Below are 16799 nucleotides of genomic sequence, written 5' to 3' on the forward strand. Positions count from 1 at the left end.
TATATAGGACAATCCTGTAAAACGAAAGCCATAACAAAAGAGATTTTAAAACAGTAAAAGGTAAAAAGGGCAAAGGTACATGTCGCTGAGCTTGCAGACCTTGGTTGAATCCCCAGATTCCATTGTAGAAGAAGAAATCAGATTTCTGAAAATTGTCCTCTCACCTTCATCCACATGACAAGGTACGTGCACATAAGTAAATAAATAAACGAATAAATGTTTTCGAAAATAGTATGATCAAGCTGGGAAGTGAGGACGAACACCTTTAATCCCAGCACTGTGGAGCTAAAGGCAGGAGGATATCTGTTAGTTTGAAGCCAGCCCGGTTTACAAAGCAAGTTCTAGGACCAGAGAAACCCTGTCTCAAAAAACTTAAAGAATAAAAATAAATTTAAAAAAAATAGTGTGGGAAAAAGGTGGTTTTTCATAAACGTTTTGCCATAAGCAGATAAACAAATGTTCCGTAAGCATGTGAAAAAAAAATGGAGAACACACGAAATGCAAACTTAAACCCCAGTGAAAACCCACACGATCAGCCCTGATCAAAAAGACTTACAAAAGCCAAGTATAAGTGAAGATGGGGGGGGGACAGGAACACTTACACATTGCTGATGAGAAAACAAGAGAAATCTTCGTAAAGTTAAACAGGGTAACTGTCACTACGCTGAGCAAAGGAAACCAGACACTAAACTAATCAAAGGTAGATGTGTAGGAGATGTCTAGGAAAGGCAGAATTAAAGAGACAGGAAGCAGCTCTGTGGTCATCTGGGATGGAGGGACGAGTGGAATCTGACATAAGCAAGTGTGGGAATACCAGACGGGGTGAAAACAAGGACTGACTAATGGGATGGCACACGGAGATGTTATCCAAGTCTGTTGAACTGTCCATTCACAATGCCTGAGCAGCAAATGTACTTGCCAAGTGAACGGCATTAAATTATTCAGCCACAAAAGAGAAAAGGGTCTCAGAGATGGTTAGAAATAAAGATAATTTCAGAGATGCTTGTGTGAGTGTGGAACCAGAACTAGGATTCATCATGCCCTGAAGGGTTTATGTGTTGCCCTTTAGAACTGGGTCATCCCTTCCACACACTTGGCTGTGTACACACAACACATATGAACACACACTCTAGTGGGGCTTATCTGCTTAAAAGTATTGCATAGGTAGCTAGTATGAGAACAGACTTGGGGCTCAAAGGCAAATATGAAAACAAAAGCACTTCTCTAAAACTTTATATACATATACACGATACATGTATGTGTCTGAGTGGGAGTGTGTGTGTCTAAATGTCTCTGAATAGAGATACACAATGAACAGAATGAAAGCGTGCATCCAAACTCACTGTTGTTGCTGTTAAAAAAGATAGAAAGAAAGAAAGAAAGAAAGAAAGAAAGAAAGAAAGAAAGAAAGAAAGAAAGGAGGGGAGGGAGGGATGGTCACTGAAGATTTCAAGTGCTCAATCTCAGAAGTCATTGTGTTCCTAATTTGGACTTGATGTCTCCCTCTAAGGAATTAACATTTCAGCTGAGATGGTGATAGTAAGAAAGAACCAGGGACACCAAGATCAAGAAGGAAAGCATTCCAAGGTGAGAAGAGCTAGTGCAAAGACCTTACAGCTGGATCAAGCTCAGGGCCTAGAGAAACAGAAGATTATGCCATTGTAACTAAGGCTTGACAGACTTTACCTGAATGCTGAGAAGGAAGACTACCAAGCTGGGCTTTGCAGACATTGTTATAGTTTAGGGACTTTATTCTGAATGTAACAACAACAAACTAATGGAATAGAGAGCTGTGACTGGGGTTGGGTTTTTAACCAATCCACTTTGAATGCTCTGGGGAAGGCAACCATGACACAAAGGAGAAGACCCTGTGGGAGTTCTACAGAAGACCAGGTGAAAGAGAATAGTCAAAGCAAAAATGTGCTCAGAAAAGCCGAATGGCAACATGCAAGGACAATAGCATCAGAGAGATGCAGAGATAGATGGCGTTCTGTGTTAATAAGGATGGCGCTTCAAGAGTCCATCTACCAATTGTGCCATCAACCAGGCAGTTGGTGTTTGAAAATGCCTGCCAGCCTCACAATAAACTATTTGAGTACACCAACAGGTATGGTGGGCAATTTCCAGATGGGAACCTCTTATCGTTGATACCATCATGGTGGTTTCTGTTTGATGATTTCTTTGGCATCATAAGAATATGCCCAAGTAGATCATCAGTTGACTGCAAAGCCAGAGACAATCATAGTCAAGAGGGGATGCTGGTTATGGGTGAGCCTAACTAGGCACTCTTCCATTGGGCAGCACATTTCTGAGGCATGCTCTAAGCAAACCAATCTCCAAGGGTACTGAGACTCAGTGTCTCAAAGGGACATCACAGAGACATCCAACCCTGACTCCCCCTTACCTGTCTTCCATGCCTTTCTTCATATCTGTTTCCTGGGATCACAGCTATTGCCTTTGACCACTTAGCCCATTTCTTCGCATTTGTTTTCTGTGAGGAGTCACCAGGACCTGACCACATCTTGGTATCCATCTGTTTTAGAGCAATCCCAAAGGAGGCAAATTAGCTGTGTGTTCTTAGGTAATAGCAGACCCCCCCCCCTTAGCTGAACATTGAGTAATTGGAGAGGCAACTTCCATGTTTATAAATCCTCCTTATTTGGTCCATATATCACACACAGGTCTAATCTAAGTTTGTGAGGGCTTTGGAAACAAGGACATGTCAGACATGTTCAGGCATAACAGATGGTGCTTTCTAAAAATAGTTACATCGTTGCCTCTCATCTCCCACACATCCTTACCCATCACCTTACCAACAACCACCCTGAATAGAACCTTTCTCCTGCCCCTGAATCTGTGCAGGCTCTGTAACTGCTTAGTAGGTAGACATAATGGGAGTGACCTTGTCCCCACTGTAGGTGAAGAATTAACTAGCCTGGTAATGTCCCCTTCCTATCTTTCAGAAAACAAGTGGGGAAGAGGGTGGCTGTCCTGAGACTTCCATGCAGTGTGAAACTTCAAGCACACAGAAGCCATGCAGAGAGGATATGGAATCAGAGTAAGGGGAGAGGGCCCTGATGAAGCCGACCCTCCAGACCCCGCTGCCTCAGCTAAACTTATCTAGCAGTGACAAGCTGTCCCATGAACCCCCAATGTGTCCCTACACCCCTCCAAGGCCATGGAAAAAAATAAATGGCTTTTTCAGGGGGCCTCAGTGTTGAGACAGTCATTACACGATTGAAAATGGTAATGGGAAATTTAAAGTAAGACTTGAAAATCAGAAAATTAAAAATTCATGAAATGTTATTTCCTAAGATTAGTTTGACTTCAGGAGAGGGTTGTAGATATGATTTCAGAAAAAGCGATGAAGGTCCTTTTAGGGAAACAGAAACAATAAAAGCAGAATGCTATTTGAAGTCTCACTTTTTTCATTAGCTGCAGAGTAATGAAAAACAGCCACCCTGAATATCCAATTTCCCCCAATACTTTAATTCCTTTCTTAGGCTGGAAGTTTTAACAATTCATTCTTTACTACAATTTGAAAAAAAAATACATAATGATTTTTGAAACGTTTTTGTTTCTGGGCAGCAGACTTCGAAGGTGAAGCTTTAATCACACCCTAGTCTTATAATCACTGCTGGTTTTCAACTAAAGTATTACAAATTGGGCTTCAGTTCAATTCAAATTGCATGGGGCAAATCCCTACCCTTGGTTATTACGGGCAACTCCCATTGAAGTCATTAGGACTTGTACATGTGTAACTGAGGAGATAATGTGGCCATATGGGCTTTTGTACCCATGTGTCTCTACATGGTGCAGGCGCAGAGGCTGGGCTGCACGGGGGAACCATCTTGGGCAATTTGGACTAAGTTGTCCTTTTGTCATGTTGCATTCATGTCAACATGATGAAAAGAAAATGCAAATTCAAGGAGAAGCAGCAATTCTTTCCATAATTTTCAGCATCCTGGTGCTTCCTGGGAGCTCTGACTGCACAGTCCCTGCTCAAATGGTACCCTTAAGCAGGTCCCCCTTGCACCTCCCCTCAGCACCCTCTCCTGAGAGACCCTGCTCCTTCCCCGGCTGGGGGGACGAGCTTCCTGGCAAAGTGTTCACATTCAGTGAAACAAATGGCATACATGCAGTCCAAACCACTCATTGAGCGTGGGGGGGGGGGGGTGAGGGGAAGACGAATGTTAATTTCCATTGTCAATGTGACTGGATGTAGGAGACAGACCTCTGATATGCCTTTGAAAACATTTCCAAGGAAGCTTGCCCTAAGAGATAAGACCCAACCTAAACTGTGGCAGCATCATTCCATGGGCTAAGGGTAGGAAGGAGACTGAGTTAAAGGGGGAAAGTATGAAAGCCTGTCGAGCACCAGGTCTCATCTCTTTCACCCTCTAGCCTCCAGAGTTGTGATCAAGCAGTCTCATGCTCTTCCTTATCACTGCACCTTCACTGTCGTAATGGACTTTACCCTCACACTGTGAACACAAGCAAACACTTTTCCCTTACGCTGCTTCTTGTCAGGTATTTGGTGGCAACAAGAAAATGAACTACTATAATCATAGATGCTGTATGCTCATTCAATAGCCCATCAACACCTGGGAGCCTCTAAGACAGCATCACTCGTTTTTTTACTTGCTTCATGACCATCAACAGGTTTGTTCGAGGACGGAGCACTAGGTCCCAGCCCTACCATTTCTGATACAGTAGGGCTGGAAAGGAAGTCTAAGAAGTCCCAGATCTACCAACTCCATGTGAAATGCTAATGCCACTGGTCCAGAGACCACATATGAAGAACATTCACATAGTGTCAAATAAGATATTGGCTTGGATGTACAAAATACAAATGCTAGCAGGGCAGATAAGACAGTGAAGAAACAATTTGTGGTCACATAATCGTTATCACAGAAAAAAAAATAGGCATCCTGGTGGTCCTTAAGTTGGGTTAGATAAAAGGGGAGAGACTGTATAGTATTTAGTGATCAAAGATGCCACCTGGAGTGAACATGGGTTGTTTCTCTCTGCTAGGATCCCCTTTATTCTTTTGGTATCAAAGAGATGTTTTTCCATTGTGGAGCTGACTATCCCTGACCCCGAATAGCTTTGCCAGCATCTGCAGTTGGGTAAACATATGATCCAGGCTGGCCAACCACAGTTCTTTCCTAGGGATTGACAATGCAATGGGGAGGGAAGCATATTTCTCTTCTTGAGAAGCCAAGAAATAACTGTCAGGGCTGTCTGGAGCTCCTGCAGACCATCCTTTCTACCATGTGTGCAGAGCCAGGCTGAGAGGGAAACCACATTTGATGATATTTTTGAAAGGGCGACCACAAGAATGTCCCTCAGCCACATACCCTTCTTTGACATTCCTCCTGTGAAGGTGGCTCTCCACTCCCTCTCCTTGAATTTGTAAAATGGCAGAAGTGGCATTGTGCCCTGTCTTATACCAGGTTATAAAAGGCAGTGCAGGCTTTACCTGGCTGTTTCAAGATTCCTGCTCATGGGAACCACCCACCACACTGTAAGGAAGCCCAAGCAGCTACATGGAACTGATTATAGGTAAGTAATCTATCCAATAAATCACTAGCATCGATTGTCATTTACATAAGTAGATGAACCTTCAGGTTTTCTCAGGCTTCAGTCATCACTAAATGTCAAGTCTGTAAAGGAGAATTTTCTCTGTAGCCCAGTCCCACTTGACTGGTTTCTCCCCACCCACCAGATCCCTACAGTGTATACATACATACATACATACATACATACTTTTTTTCCTTTGGCCAATGGCTTAAGCATATTATTGGTTAGCTCTCTCACTCTTATAAATTAACCGATCACTACTAATTTGTGTATCACCATGTGGCTGGGACTTACTGGTAATGCCCTGGTACTATATGGCATGCTACATGGCATCTCTCTGACTCTGCCTTCTCTTCTCATATCATTGTTTGGAATTCCTGCCTACCTACATTTTGCCTGTCCATTGGCCAAAACAGCTCTATTTATCAACCAATAAAAACAACACATATTTGAAGCATACAGGACATCCCACATCACAAGTCTTTCCAGATGAAGTATCAGACATTTTAAAAACCAGTGCAATCTTTGTGCCTTCCCGACTCACAGAATACCATGAATACCATGGATAGTTCATGAAGATGCTATAGAAGGGAATTTGACTGTCTTCCAGAAACCCAGAGGCCCACATGTTAAAGTCTTGGAATCCAGCTTGTCTCTATTGAGAAACTTTAAGAAGTAATGGGTAGTACTCGGGTATTCAGGTCATTGGGTCGGTCATTAGAGCATTCCATAAAGGATGGACCTCTCTCTCTCTCTCTCTCTCTCTCTCTCTCTCTCTCTCTCTCTCTCTCTCTCTCCTCCTTCTACCCAGATCCATTTCCTAAGAATAAGTCCTACCATGTAGAGGCCTTGTGCCCCAGGGAAACCGTTGAGTGACTAATCACACTAATATAAGGATGCTCCTGAAGAAAAGCCACCAAAAGGTGGGGCAAGAATCATCTCAAAAAGTGTGAAATAAAAGGATTTAAAACAAGGAAATTATTTCTACAATATATTTTGAAAGCTGAATTTTGACAATTTTTGAATAGCCTATAGCTTTCTGAGGAGCAATTATTTCCCGTGGAGTAATATTTTCCATCCACCCTCTTTGTTTTTTGTTTTTTGTTTTTTCCTCCTTCTTCTTTCTTCAGGGGCTTTTTAAGCCTTCCCAAAAAAAAAAAAAAAAAAAAAACTAGTCATTTTTTCCCCTTTTGTGCATGATTATTCTCAAGCATATCAACTATGGAAGCAATGTGTCCAAAGAAGAGGAAAGGAAGAGTTTCAATCTGTTTAGACTTTCTGTCTCTCCCCATGCCGTTCTCATACAGGTGTCTCGAGAAACAAGCAAGGGAATGATTTTGAAAGTTTACAAATGAAAATAGAAGTCTTACACTGATCACTTCCCCTGTATTCTGGAAAACAGTTAAGTCACTCTTTTTAAACATGCTGTGTTAATTACTGTGATTAGCCAAAAAAAAAAAAAAAAAAAAAAAAAGAAAGAAAGAAAAAAAATAAAAGAAAGAAAGTAAAGAAAAGAAAAATGCTTTTTTTTACACAGTAAGTCAGTGGGAGGGAATGGCTCGTTCTCTGAATGAAAGAGGAAACAGAACGGCAAACCTGAACTTCCATCAACAAATATATTACTTTGGACAAATCTCTTAACCTGTGGGAGGAAAACAAATGCATTTGTCCATGAAATCCTTCCTCCCATCCCATGAATGCTAAGTGTCCCAAAACAAGCAGTAACAAAATTCTTCACCAACTCTTAGTCTTTTACACTGGAAACACTTCTTCAAGTTCAAGTTACACAGGGAAAGTCAAACACATTTACATTAGATGACCTTAACATATCCCATGACTAACCTTCATCAAAGGGAGAGGTACTAAATGTAAATATCACTTAGGTTCACATACTAAAAATCACTCTTAACATCAATCCTAGAAGTATCAGGAAACATTGCTTCTCCCATCAGAAGCCCCAGGCCCAGGAATGGAGACCATTTTAAAACCTTTTAAAATGTAAATTGAATTTTTTAACCGGTATATAAAAACAAAAATTGGCATATGCTTGTGAGACAATACTGATATTTCAGTACATGTATATATAGCATTATTATTAAGACAGGTTAAATACCTGCTGCCTCAAAGCTGCATAGCTCTTTATAGCAATGGTTCTCAACTTGTGGGTCGTGACCCCTTAGGAGCTGTGTACCAGACATCATTCACATCAGATAGTTACAATTCATAACAGTAGCAGAATTACAGTTGTGATGTAGCAATGGAAATAAATTATGGTTGGGAGTCACCACAACACGAGGAACTGTAATAAAGGGTCTCAGCGGTATGAAGGTTGAGAACCACTGCTATATGTTGAAAGCATTCAAATGTTCTTATTCTACCTTTTGGAAGTGCCAACCACAGTTCATTGTCTGCAGTCACCCTAATGGAATACACCAGAACTTTTTTTTTTAAATCCATTTATCAGTTTCTGGGCAGCAAATTTGCCAAAGTCTTTCCTTTTTCCTTGTAAGGAGGAGAGAAACCCAGGGATTGAACTCGGGTCATCAGGCTTGGCAGCAACTGACTTTACCTGCTTAGCTACCCACTTAATTTTTATTGTTAATCTGTTTCATGAAGGAAAATCAGAAATTACATTTGTAATGATATGATACTCATCCAGTGGAGTTTATTGGACTGTCACTCAACAAATCCTTCCCATAATTGCAACTCAATTCTCTCCAATTGCAATCAAGGGCAAATGACATTTTCTCAGACTTCAGTCTCCTGGAGGCAGGTGCCTTTAACTCCTGACTATCCCAAGAGGTCTTAATGATGCATTAGGTTAAGTCATCCATTATTGATCTATATTTACTTCATCCCTCTTTCTTGAAATATGGTCATCAGCATCTTGGTGTACCATCATTGGAGGTCCTCTGTTTCCCCCTGCTTACTTTTGAGAATGTGGCATTTGTTATTAGCTTGTTGTATTTTAAATACTTCATTCAGCCTTTAGAATGTGACAAAGAAAAACACAATGGTTCTAACCCCTCAAAGAATCTCTTTCTAAAGAACGCCACCGTTACATCAGAGAAGTTCGTTGCCTTTGTTTGGATAATTTCTAAGTACAGTGAAGCAGATTTGAGGGGTTTTTGTTTTGTTTTGTTTTTTTTTGTTTGTTTTTTTTTTGTTTTTTGTTTTTTGTTTTGCTTTGTTTTGTTTTGTTTTTTGTTTTGTTTTTTGACAAGAAGTCAGAAAACACTGATAGTTATAAACTTTGATAGTTATTAAACAAAAGCAGACAGGGAGAGGTCTATAGTATATGAAAGGAACAATTTCCTCTTTGTGTGTTTCTGTTTATTACTGACCATGTGATAAATGATTCAATCCCTTTCTGAACTGTAGTAGAGTTGATGAATTCTTACTCCCAGAGAGATAAATCTGTACCTTGTTTAGCTGTAGGTATAACGTGTCTGTTGAGAATTAAAAATGTGTTGGCACTCTTCGGGGGGGAAAAACAAAGGAAGAGTGTTTATCGTGACTTTTAGCCTTGTATTTCCTTTTGCCAACTGCCAACCCGATCTTTCTTCCACCACTTCATCAGGCTAGGATAAAAAAAAACTTCATATAAATACCTGTCTCCTAAGTTAGCAGCCCGACTCTGCGTTAATCCTACATCCACCAAGCCTCTTCTCTTGGCTGATTTCTGGAGAAAGACACTGCCATCCGGCCCCACTTCAATTTACAAAGGGTAGATGGAAAGTTCCTAATGTACTAAAATCTTCAGAGGGAAGGAGAGGATAATACTAGAATTTTTACTACTGTCTTGTGCAGCAGCTGCCTCAGCTGAAGAAATTTATGGCCGCAGTAGCTTCCACAGTGTTGAAAGGAATCCATAAAAGGGTCTTAATGTTACATGACACCAGACACTCGCATTAATCAAAATCATGACAGTCCGTTATCAACAATGCAAATATATAACCAAGATCCCCTCCTGGTTAAAAATAAGCCATTATCCCCATGGCCTTCAGTAAACCACTGTTCCTCCATGAGCTGCTATTTTCAAATTTCCTTAAAAGTTCATTTAATTTGTTTTTGAAAGTTCATTTCCAGTGCAGAATGCTAAGATTCTGGGACATAGTAAGTTTTACTTCCTACATAGAAACATCAATGTTGGGACCTTCATTCTGGAATCTGTCTTCTCTCTCCTTGCAAGGCTGGAGGTGTAAGGAGATCTGATCAGAATTAGTCTCTGCCTGGGAACAAAGGAACAGCCAGATGTGTAGCAGGATCTTGAACTGAGACTTTAAAGCCAAAGGCAACTCTGAGAATGGTTTAATGCACATACCATATGCAAAAGCGTATAACCGAAATTTACCAAGCATTCAAATTAAGCATATACAACTCATTACAAATCTCCTACACAACCATATCTGCAAATAAACGATGCATATGTGAGTTTCATTTAGATTACCCATACTTCCCCCAGCTCAGAATTGGAAACAGTCGATAAGCTCTTTGTTTGGCATCACTCCCTCTGCAGGAGTCTAGATGGGTTGGATGTCAAGTCTAGCTGGTGAACTCTTTGCACTCAAGACACAGGCAAAAGCATCCCCTTCCAGCTGGTTAACAAACATGTCAGTAACACGGAGTACAGATGACAATAGAGTAGCCATGTTCTATCATCCCTAGTGGGGCCATTCAAGGCATGAGGAATACATACTTGGAAAACATGAGTTATTCACAAATTACAAGACTATTTGGAAAGCTTGAACTTGCTTGTGGATGATTAGGACACACATGTCATGATCACCACCCCAGGCTCTGCTTCTCGTTTCAGCATTTTCTCCACTACTTAGCTCTTGGTCCTCAACGGCTACTTAAAACCCTCAAAGGAAGCCCAGACGAAGCCTCTGATGGACAAGTGAAATCCGGAAAAGTAGGACCTTCTGAAAATAAATTCTCCATCAAGAGTATTTTCTAACCCCAGGTAACAGGCGCTTCTAATTGGGTCTCTTAAATCTGATTGTTCAAACATTAGTGTAATGAGGGCTGGAAAGATACCTCAGTGGCTAAAGCATGTGTGGCTCTTGCAGAGAACCTGGGCTAGTTTCCCATCTCTCACATTCGGAAGTTCATGCCACCTGTTTCTCCAACTCCGGGAGATCCAGTGGCCTCCTCTGGCCTTCATGAACACCTGCATGCATGGGTATATGCCCAGAGACACATCATTTTTTAGTAAAGTAATAAATTTTTGTTTAAAACTGGTGTAATGAAACCAACAGACATGTTGTACTACTAGACATGGCCCACCACACTTCCCGAATCTACTTGGAGTTCCTTACCTTCAGCACTTGTTTTGTTGTTCTTTGTTTGTTTGTTTGTCTTGGAGGGTTTTTGCTATAGTTTTGGTTTTTGTTTGTTTTTCTGGTTTGTTGGTTGGTTGATTCTGCTTTTGTTTCTTTGTTGTCTTTTGTTTTGTTTTAGTTTTTCAAGACAGGGTTTCTCTGTGTCGCTGGCTGTTCTAGAACTTGCTCTATAGACCAAGCTGGCCTCAAACTCACAGAGATTTGCCTGCCTCTGCCTCCCAAGTGCTGGGATTAAAGGCTTGTGGCACCACTACCTAGGCTGTCTTGGAGTTTCAATCTAACCACTAGCAAGTGCAAAAGGGAGGCTGAATAGTCTAGAGTTAGCACCTAGAGCTAGTGAGACGGCTCACTGGGTGAAGATACCTGCTACTTAAACCTGAAAACCTGAGTTGGCTCCACAGAACACACATGGTAGAAGAAGACCGATTTCCACAAATTGTTCTCTGATGTCCACATGTGTATATATGCACAAAGAGATGAATAAATGTAAAAATACTAAAATCTAGAGTTAGTGACTAGTTGAGGGCCAAATCTCAAAGCATAAAAGATAGTTGGTCTGCCTTCATACCTCCTGTTTTCTCCACAGCCTCTCAGAGGGTCCTCCAGTCACTGAATCCATTTCCCACAGTAGAAACCCTCGTCACTAACATCCCTCCTTCCCTGTCTCCCTTTGCAAGTTCCTTCCCATCTTCTCTAGATCATCTCCCTAATTAACTCATATCCCCACCGTAACTTACAATGAGCAAAGAGGCAGAGTAAAACTCTAATTATGAACCTATCAGAATGGGGTAGAGAAGGGAGGATCAATCTGTTGTAGGGACCCAGCTGCTGAATCAGGACAGAGAAAACTGACTTATTGGCAGTAAATGCCAGGTATGAAGCTTGCCACAGGCACAGCTCTAGTGATAGAGATGGGTTTTCCTAACACTTAGTCAAGGAATCAGGGCTGAGAGGTTAGAACTGCCAAGAGAAGATTGATGCTCTGAAGGAAAAAAAAAAAAAAAAAAACACTAGTTTTAAGCAGCTGGGACAAGCAGGAGTAAGCTAGAGGCAGAAGCTAATTGAACTCGATGAATTAATAGCCCTTCTGTCTTCATGTCATAAATTAATGACACTTCCAGGGAATCTCAGCTGAAAGCAGAATCATGAAACTGGATTTCCCCCAGAAAGCCAAGTTGCACCAGGGAAGCTCAGTGTCTGATTCTACTTTGTCAGCAAGATGAAGCCAAGCTTTCTGAACATCTCAATTCTACAGTCGAATGCAGTTCCTTTGATGCTTACAGGGTAGACCTAGAGTCTAGACCTTCTGATTTTCTGAGTAAGGCATTCTGTCAATTTACCAGTAAATACCTGGTATTGTACTTTAGAACACTCACACGCGTCTGTCATCATAGAAGCCTGGGCATCTTATCTGATGACTCTGTTAAATGAGATGAAATGGAATCATCAAAGACCATTAGCACCCATGTCCTTTTCCAAATATCCTCATTTACATAAGTGTTTAGTGTTTAATGCTGAAACACTACACTTATATTTCTGTGACTGTCAAGTGTAGACGATAATAAAATAGAAATACTGATTCCACGGGATAGAAACAACACATTGCCTCTACTGATTGTGTCAGGGGTTTCTTGCCTCTTCCCAAGGCTTGCCTCCTTTCTATTGAGTTTGATGTGCCAGGTCCCAAACTTGGGAATTGCATCAAGACAAATATTTTTTAAATAAAATAAGTATTGTTGGTTTCAAGTATGATTGTCTCAAATATAAACAACTATGCAAATTCAAAACATGTTGGGTGAAATGGTTAGAAGGAAAACAAAAGGAGCGGCAGAGTAAAAATAGAAGCTGTATACATAAGGGCATGGTGTATGAAGCAGAGAATTTATCCTGGAATTATATGAAGCCAGCGAAAAAGATAGCATTTGGAACACAGCATTGTGCAATTCCAGTCGGTGCGAGAGGCAATCAAAATGTTTCAAGGGGGCTGAAATGTTTGAAACATGAGGACACGTATTGGCCCATTCAATACCTTAGAGAAAAGAAAACTATGGGAAAATTTTTTCCAAGAGTATATGCATGAGCCAAATTCTTCACTCACATACTTGTATATGGGACCCAACTCTGCACTTGGATATTTGTGGCAACTTTGCATTCTGCAGACTTAGAGCTTGTGTGAAACAGGAGTTCGGCATATGGCAAACTTCAGCTCGCGTGGAGACACAGCTTCTGTTAGCATTAAGCTGTTCATTAGTATGCAATGGAACTTTTTAAAAGGAAAACAACATTAATGACTGTGCGGCATTTGTAAGCTATTTCCAAAGCTAGAATTTAAAGTAAGATTGAAGAGCATAAAGCAATATGGCCACGATCCCTGATCCCAGCCACCCTGTCCCTCTTCTGGAGCACATGATGCAACCAGGCTTATGAAGCACAAAGCCAGTTTAGCATCCTGGGTTATGTTTCAGGGCTGGTGGTGAAGCAGACACACATGGGAAGATCTGGGGATTCCACTCATAATCTTATCCCATTAGCTAAAAGTTATCTTGTCATTGCAGATGGGAAGACGCTCCCTGGGTGGGCGGAGCTCTGCTCTCCCTTCGCCTCCTAGGTAGTGAGCACTTCTTAGCCATTAGGGAAAGATTTCCCTTCTCCTACAAAGCAGGTTTGCTTCCCCACATTCAATACACAGCCATTACCTCCAGACTACAGAACACACACACAGAAAGAGAGAGAGAGAGAGAGAGAGAGAGAGAGAGAGAGAGAGAGAGAGAGAGATGCTCTAATGTTAAAACTCAAAAGGCTTTGGAAAGAAAGCAGACAACTCCTCAGAATAGTTGGGCCACCCTGTGTTTTTCCATGCCAGTTTCTGAAGTGGATGGAGTGGTGACACCCGCGGTCCCCTTCCTCTTTTTCATGTGTTCCATGGTATTTGGCCTTAACCTATAAAAAAGACATGCATCTTTGAACGATGGATCTCACCAGACCTGTTCTTCCTTCCCACCTCAAAAAATAATTGATTTGACAACTGTGGAGTATGCAGCAAGCAATTAACATAGAATCTTAGGTGAAACAAGTTACTTGTAGCCACATTGATTTGGGGTGCTACTGACCACAACGATTTTAAAAAAGATTTTTTTTAAAGTAGAATGAAAATGGAGATCTTTAGCTGTTGTCATTTTCTGTTGTTCATTTATTTGTTTGTTATTAACGACAAAAACAAAAGCATAGGACTTAATACGTCAACAGAGACATAACCTGCACCAAGAGAAGCAGAGGGAATTGGCACATTTGGCTAAGCCCTGAGCCAGCTGCAAAAGGGACAGAGTGTGAAATCAGAACAGAAGTCCAGCTTGAGCTGCTTAGGGAGGGGCAGACAGAGAAAAGACAGTTGTCCACTGCACGACAAGAAAGCCAAACACTCCTCATTTTAGAGACGAAAGAAAGAAGGAACGCACGTGCGCTAAGAGCCTGCTCGGCAGAACCCCAGAGCCTAAGGGGAAAATTATCTGAGGAGGGAGTGCTAAGCTGCCCCACAAGCCACAGAAAAGCTAGATTATTTACTCAAGAGAGGGAGCTGAAGAGGGTCCACGGAAAAGGCAGTGGGAACAAAGAAACTCAGTCATTGGACGTGCCAAGAGAAATAAGTGGTAGCAACAACATTTTAAAACCCCAATTTAGGGGAGAAAGAAGAAAATGATCGGTCCTAGCCAAGAAAAATAACAGTTCCACATAGCTTCAGCCCTTGGATTTTTGCATTCCTACAGGCATGTCTGTGGTCTGTGATTCCCAAGTCATTTTTTGAGCGTGAAAACTGACCTCCTCCAACTTCTCACTAAGTCACTTTTCTTCACTGAAGTGTGGATGTCTACACTCTGGAGCCAGCTGGTACTCCGTCTCACAGCAGCAGCATCCTTCACTGCCTGGCCCTACAGGCTCTCATAGCTCAGAGCCATTCTCATCATCACAAATAAGTCTAGCTCTCTGGAAAGGAAAGTGGTGTGGAAGGCAGAGAAATGACTGTCTGTGTCTTTTTATCGGAACAGAGCAAACCCTGAAACCAAGCAGGAGCCTGCGTGGTTACATTTCCTCTTCATCTGGAGTTTCCTTTCTGTTTACTTTCAGGATTTAGAAGTGTTCTTTAATGCTGGAGGGTAGAGTCATAGATTCATTGTATGAGTGTGTGTGTGTATGTGTGTGTGTGTGTGTGTGTGTGTGCGTAAGTATGCATGCATGTGTGTTTCAGTGCATGTGAAAAGCAGAAGGCAACTCCCCACTCCCATTCTTCAGGTTCTCTCCACCTCCCAGGCACACTTGACCTTTTTTTTTTTTTTTTTTTTTTTTTTTTTTAATGTGGGATTGAACCGAGGAGTTGAACTCCACTTTTAATGCTTGCTAGGAAAGTACTTTCCTGGGGTGTTGCCCCAGCACCCACAGATGATTTTGTAAACTTTCATTCATTGACTTTTTGGAGCAGGCAATACTTTAAATTAAAGAGTAACTGAGCACAGTGGTGCGTGCCTTTAATCCCAAAGCTCAGGAGGCAGAAAGAAGCAGGTGGATCTCTGAGAGTCTGAGGCCAGCCTGGTCAACATAGATAGCTCCAGGACAGACATGGAAATATCCTGCTCCCAAAAAAATTTTAAAGAAAAAATAATTTTTAAGCATTAATTGGGTGCAAAGTTAAAAAGGAATGACTATGTTCTCTGCCAGCAAGATTTAAGAATGAAAAGAGAGAGAGCTAGAGATGCACAAAATATCAGAATTACCAATGATATCAGAGGCTTTTAAACTCCAGCCACAAATTGCCACCACGTAAGAAGCAATTTTAAAGAATAGCCTTGAGGCCATGTGGTGGCTGGCCAGGGAAACAGTGGCTTCGGGAAAGAGCAGGCCTTTAGGCAGTGGCTAAGGCAGCTGAGGCATTTATGACCTCCTGACCACAGGGAGATGAAGTAAATAAGAGAGGTTCTGTGCTCACGTCCAAAACTGAGGTTGAACGACTGACTCGTCCTGATTCCTCTTGCTTTAATCTGAAGCCAGGTTCTTTAGACAGCTCCTGAAGTGACTGATACAAAATGAAAGAGAGGTTTCGGCGGCTGCATCCAAAAACAAAAACAAAAACAAACAACATTGCTGCATCCGGACAAAAGTAAAGATGATGCTGAGAGAGCAGGAAGGTTTTTGACGCCGTGGACAAAGCTTGTTAAGTTGCTGCTGGGTCAGTAATGAAAGAAGAGGGCCCTGGATGTGACTGAGGCAGGAAAGGAATACAGAGCACACCGTTAAAGAGCAGGAAAACCAATTAAAGAAGGAAGGAAAGCCTACAACTATACAGGGAGATGATCCCGCACTGTTCCAACAGGCGGTCTACAGACCATGAAACTGTTTACTGAGCTAGAAGCTAAAAGGAAAGTAAGAGAAGCCAAAGAAATACATGAAAGGAAAAATGACGAGGAGAGGGCTCAAAGCACAAGTGAGAAAGGGAATGGCAGAAAAACTTGAAGTCGAGATGGCTGAGTGGACAGTTGGCTAAATTTCCAGACACATACAATGGGGAAGAAGGAGAAGAATCCGACCTTCCTGTGGACACCGAAACTGAAGATGGAGCAGTGCGTGTGACCGGCAGGACCACCTTCCTGGGCTACCTACCTCCTGCTTCACTGACTCATTCTTTCTCCATCTCCACACCAACATAGTGTTTGCTTTTTACTGTATTTTGTTTTCAGTGCAATTTAATATCGATCGAAGTAATTGTGCACTGAGAGGAGGGCTTTGCTCTAACCTTCCCCCATCCTCACCCACAGAACCACCAGGATCCGAGGGTGACACCGACTTGTGCCGCCATCTCTTCCCACAGCCTGTAACTTAGTG

General features: G+C 41.8%; 1 pseudogene; it reads left to right on the plus strand.

Moving 5' to 3' along the window:
- Nucleotides 1-1982: 1982 nt before the first annotated feature.
- LOC127226551 (dnaJ homolog subfamily C member 8-like) lies at nt 1983-16547 on the plus strand (annotated as a pseudogene).
- The last annotated feature ends 252 nt before the right edge of the window (nt 16548-16799 follow it).

This window comes from Phodopus roborovskii, unplaced genomic scaffold (assembly GCF_943737965.1).
Source record: "Phodopus roborovskii unplaced genomic scaffold, PHOROB, whole genome shotgun sequence".
Classification (NCBI taxonomy): domain Eukaryota; kingdom Metazoa; phylum Chordata; class Mammalia; order Rodentia; family Cricetidae; genus Phodopus; species Phodopus roborovskii.